Below are 5,918 nucleotides of genomic sequence, written 5' to 3'. Positions count from 1 at the left end.
GATATCACCTTACACCCATCAGAATGGCCAAAATGAAAAACTCAAGGAACAACACATGCTGGAGAGGTTGTGGAGAAAGGGGAACCCTCCTCCACTGCTGGTGGGAATGTAAACTGGTTCAACCACTCTGGAAATCTATCTGGTGCTTTCTAAGACAATTAGGAATAGTGCTTCCTCAAGACCCAGCTATACCACTGCTAGGTATATACCCAAAGTTTGCTCAAGTACACAAAAGAGATATTTGCTCAACCATGATTATAGCAGCTTTATTTGTAATAACCAGAACCTGGAAACAACCCATATGTCCATCAAGAGAGGAATGGGTCCAGAAATTGTGGCATTTTTACACAATGGAATACTACTCAGCAATCAAAAAGGAGGAAATCATGAAATTTGCAGGCAAATGGCGGGACCTAGAAAAGATCATCCTGAGTGAAATACCCCAGAAGGAGAAAGACAAACACGGTATATACTCACTTATATAGACCTATAAGATATGATAAACATAATGAAATCTATACATCTAAAAAAAATAATCAAGAGAGCGGACATGGGGTAAGACTATCAATCCTCGTTTTGAAAGACAGATGGGATGCACATTAAATATTGACAGGAGTCTACTGAGCGCATTTGAAAAACTCTAACTAGCAGTGTTTTCAAAGCAAAGACTCATGACCAAACCTTTGGCAGAGTACAGGGAATCATAAGAAAGAATGGGAGTTAGTCTGATGAGGAAAGGATAGGATCTCCACAAGGACCAAGCATATCTGGGCACAGGGTCTTTTCTGAGACTGACATGCAACCAAGGACCATGTATGAATGTAACCTAGAACCTCTGCTCAGATGTAGCCTGTGGTAACTCAGTAACCAATTGGTTTCCCATAGTGAGGGGAACAAGGACTATTTCTAACAGGAACTCAGTGACTGGCTCTTTGGCCTCCCCCCCCAAGGGAGGAGCAGTCCTGTTAGGCCACAGAGGAGAGCTTTGCAGCCAGTCCTGAAGATACCTGATAAAACAGGATCAGATGAATGGGGAGGAGGTTCCCCCTATCAGTGGACTTGGCAAGGGGCACGGTGGAGATGAGGGAGGGAGGGAGGGAGGGAGGGACTGGGAGGGAATGAGGGATCAGGACACGGTGGGATACAGAGTTAATAAAATGTAACTGATAAGAAAAAAATAAAATTAAAAATAAAAAAATAAAATTAAATTAAATTAAATTTAAAAAAAAGAAATTTGTTTTTGTCATTGAATATCTTGTTTTCGCCGTCTATGAGGACTGAGATTTTTGCAGGGTATAGTAGCCTGGGCTGACATCTGTGTTCTCTTAGGGTCTGCATGATATCTGTCCAGGTCCTTCTGGCTTTCATAGTCTCTGTTGAAAAGTCAGGTGTGATTCTAATGGGTTTGCCATTATATGTTACTTGGCCTTTTTCACTTGCAGCTTTTAGTATTTTTTCTTTGTTCTGTATACTTACTGTTTTGATTATTATGTGGCGGGAGGATTTTCTTTTCTGGTCAAATTTGTTGGGTGTTCTGTAGGCCTCATGTATCCTTATTGGCTTTTCCTTTAACTTGGAGAAATTTTCTTCAATGATTTTGTTGAAAAAATTTTCTGGGCCTTGGAGAAGCAAGTCTTCTTTTTCCTCTATACCTATTATTCTTAGGTTTTGTCTTTTCATATTGTCTTGGATTTTTTGGACGGTCTGTGTCAGGAATTTTTTGGATTTAACATTTTCTTTGACAGATACATCGATTTCTTCCATCATATCTTCTACACCTGAGATTCTTTCTTCCATTTCTTGTAGTCTGTTGGTTATGCTTACCTCTGTAGTTCCTGTTTTCTTCCCTAAATTCTTACTCTCCATTATTTCCTCCATTTGAGTTTTCTTTAATTTTTCCAGTTCTATCTTCAGGTCTTGAGTTGCTTTGTTTACTTCCTTCACCTGTCTGATTGTATTTTCCTGTTTTTCTTTTAGTTCCTTCAACTCTGTTCCTTTTATTTCTTTCAGTGATTTAATTATTTCTTCTCTGAAGGCCGCAAGCTGTTTGGCTGCAATTTCCCGTATTTCTTCAAGTATGGCCATAATCTGCTTGTCTTTAACTTCCTCCATTTCTTTACGGATAGCCATGATCTTTTTGGTTTTATCTTCCTCTAATTCTTTACGTATTTTCTTTGTTTCCTCTATTATCCTCTTCATCAGCATAGATGGAAGGTCATCTTCTTGATTTTCTATTATGCTGCATTGTCCAGGGCTGTTCGCCTCTGGATGGCTGGGTTCTGGAGATGCCATATTGCTCTGTCTTTTGTTGGTTGAGCTTTTACTCTGACCTCTACCCATTGGGCTGATTTAGGTGTTGGCTGTTAGTTTCTGTGCTTCCTGGAGTCCTGAGGTAGGGAGAATCCCCTTGGCCAGAAGATGATTTTTCCTGAAGGAGTCCTCCTCTGCTTTTTGGTTATGATCACTGTATGGCCAGTGTTTCTCAGGAATTGCCACTGCTCACCTCAGGTTTATAGCCCTGAGTGGTAGCTGTGGTCTTTGTTAGGCACAGAGTTCTGTCTGGGAAAGTAAGAGGTGCACCCAGTAAGTCTCTGGGCCAGAGGCTGAGTGCTCTGCTCTGGGCCTGGAGAATGTGCACCTAGGTTGAGTTGGCGCCTGGGGTCGCTGCTCTGGTCTGGAGGCTGAGTGCCTCACTCTGGACCAGAAGCTGTGTGTCCCTGTCTGGGATGGCGGCTGCAGGCACTGCTCTGGTCCAGATGCTGTGGGTGCAGCCCTCTTGAAGGACCCGGGATTCCCACAGTTTTGACAGTCTAGCTAGGGATAACTGGTTGATCCTTGACACAGTATCTGAGACCTGCTGTGTTGGCTCTCTGGCTTTTGTAGGTCTGAGGATGCAGCTGTGTGTCCCAGTGCCCTAGGGGAACTCAATAATGGCGGCTGAGCACAGCACTCCTGCCTGCATTAGAGCCTAGAGTCTGCGTGTATCCAGGAACTCTTTTGGTGCTGGGTGTCCTGAGCGTTAGACCTGATGATCCCCTCCACTGGGGGTTCCCTCCTGCCAGAGACACCCAGTCTTTGCTTTGGGGACCACTGTTCTGTCTGGGGTGGCGAGTAGAACCCACAGGCACAGATGCCTGCTTGTGGCTCCGCCTTTCTGGCCTTAGGGAGCCTTGGCGGCTGCCTAAACTGGATAATTTTCCTGAAACCTTTTCGGGGTGGGGGTGTCGGCTGAGTGCTCTGAGATCAGACCAGCTGTTTCCCTTCCTGTGTGTTTGCACCTGACAGTGAAACGCAGTCTCTGGTGCCCTGGGGCCCACTTTTCTATCTGAGGCGGCGAATCAGGCATGCAGGCAGACTCTGTGCAGGTGCCTTGGTCCCTGGCTCTGGCTCCAGGCTGGCTCCTGTGGCGCTAGGGGAACCCGAGTCTTTTCCAAGGGATGTCTGGGTGACCTAAGGTCGGTCTCAATCATTTCCTGCTCCCTGGGGTTATGTCTCGACTGGAAAATCCAGTCTGTGGTGTTGTGGGCTTACAGTTTGGTCTGGGACAGTGACCAGATCATGCTGGCGTGTAGCTCTGGGCTGGCGACCGAGCGCCTGGCAGAACCAGGATGTCTTCCGTGGTTTAGCTGGGTGAGTTAAAGCTCATTGAATCCCCCACCTTGGGGTATCCTCTCACCAGTGAAACACAATCACTTGTGCTTTATGGGCCGCGAGTTCTGATTGCTGGTCACTGTGACAATCCTGCTGTGCTGTTCCTCAGAATGAGAGTCCTCCTGGCACCGCCATCTTGTCCCGCCTCTGTTCCCCATTTTTTAATTGGATTACTTGGCTTGCTGCTTTTCAGCTTCTTTAGTTCTTTGTATATACTCGATATTAGTCCTCTGTCAGATAAAGGGTTAGTGAAGATTCTTTCCCAATCTGTAGGCAGGGGTTTTGTTTTGATGACGGTGTCCTTTGCTTTACAGAAGCTTTTCAGTTTCAAAAAAAAAAAAAAAAGAAAGAAAGAAAGCTTAGACTGATTTATCTCTTTCATCTGTGTACGATATCAGAAACTGAGTGCTACACTTATAAGGTCAGCAACAATGAATAAAAGATAAACAAGGGACTGAGTGACTCAATGAAAGCACAGGCTTTATTTGGAAAAGAGACATGTATGTGGTAGGGAGAGTTCTAGCTCAAGAAACTAGAGAGAGCCAGTAGCCCTCTTAGACAGAAGAGTAGAGTGGGAAAGGGAGGAAGGGACAGAAAATCTTACTTTTTGGCAGGATGTTGGCCATTGCTAAGAGTACCCAGTCAATGTTCAGTTAACGACTGTCAGGGGATCAGTATGTCTTGGCTAGCCATTACTGGGGATGGGAAAGCATAGGCTAGGCAAGAGTCTAGAAAAGCAATTTACTTTAGTTATAGGAATTGAATCAATTTAGTTTGGGAATTGTCATGATTAAGCAAGATGGGGAAGCTTTACAAAATGCCCAAGGCCATAGTAACAATATTAAGAACCAAGCAAAGGTAAAATTGTCATTTGTTTGCTAAGAGTAGAATTTAGATTTAAAAAAGAAAAAACCACTCTATTCTGAGTAAGCATGTCATTTCAATAATTTGTTTCAGCTTTTTCCATTTAGTTACAGAAGAAGGCTACCACATCTCTGAAGAAAATGACCAAAATTCTGATGCGTAACTTTAGATAGACTTTTGTATAGTTCTTAAAAGAAAATGCAAGAACTGACATTGAATATATCATCTATCACAGAGCCATTCACTCTGACTTTAAAAACTCCTTCGCAATTTGTGTAAATATTCATAATCATAATCAGAAAAGTCTTAATAATAACTGCCTGGCTTGGTCTTATTTTTACTTCTGAGACTTTTAAATATCATATTATGATAATATATCTTAAATATTATGATTTTGCATCTAGACTGGATAGCTCTTTTACAGGAATTGTCCCTGGAGAAATCAGTGATATTTGGATTTTTTTCATTTCAGTTTTAAGATTGAAAACTCTTCTGTTTCTGACATAAACTCAATGGCTGGCTCTTTGACCTCTCCCCACCCCCTGAGGGAGGTGCAGCCTTGTTAGGCCACAGAGGAGGACATTGTAGCTAGTCCTGTAGAGACCTGATAAGCTACAGTCAAGTTGAAGGGGAAGGAGAATCTCTGCTATCAGTGGATGTAGACAGGAGATGAGTGAGGGAGGATGGGATTGCCAGGGAATGAGGGAGGGACCTACAGCTGGGATACAAAGTAAATAAACTGTAACTAATATAAAAAATAAAATTTAATTAAAAAGAAAAAAGAAAACTCTTCTGTACAATATGTATGCTAGAGGAGCTACATGGATTTTAACATAACATTTTAGTAGCAAAAGTAACGAGGCTTTAGCCTATGATGATATTGAGGAGCTGATAATTCTGTGTTCCTTTACCCTTTCTTAGATCTTAGTTGATATGGACACCTGTAACAAAAGCAGCTTGAAAGGCAAACATAAGTAAAGCAGACATTTCTTAACATGACTACCTGCTGTACACGTGGGAGATAGTGAGGGTTACCACCACAAATAGACCACAAGGGCAGAGATGAATATGGTCAGAGATGAATACGAATATGATTTTGTATGTAAATACCACTCTCCCTGAAACAAATAAAGATCTAGGGAAGGTGCTGTTCAGGGAGATGGTCAGGAAAAGAAGGGGGAAACAAAAGCTGCCTTTGTTGCTTACCCTTCTTTTCATAGGGCCGGAAGGGAAATCCTTATAAATAGAGATTAACTCTGAAGATTTTTCTGTCATAAAAATGTCATTTTTACTTTTTTTTAAAAGTTTCCACAGCTGTCCATGTGTGTTGTGTTTCTGAAAAGAATTAGCTCAGCATAATGGTTATGGGAAAGAAGCTCATTGTAGGTGTTACATTTTGGCCT

General features: G+C 42.5%; 1 pseudogene; it reads left to right on the top strand.

Annotated features, from left to right (window-relative positions):
* Positions 1-4,678, top strand: part of LOC129674860 (uncharacterized) — a 39,656-nt pseudogene extending 34,978 nt beyond the window's left edge.
* Positions 4,679-5,918: the final 1,240 nt, after the last annotated feature.

The sequence above is a fragment of the Psammomys obesus genome, unplaced genomic scaffold, assembly GCF_907164565.1.
Source record: "Psammomys obesus unplaced genomic scaffold, mPsaObe1.curated_primary_1811, whole genome shotgun sequence".
In the NCBI taxonomy this organism is placed as follows: domain Eukaryota; kingdom Metazoa; phylum Chordata; class Mammalia; order Rodentia; family Muridae; genus Psammomys; species Psammomys obesus.
This window is presented reverse-complemented; position numbering and strand designations above follow the sequence as displayed.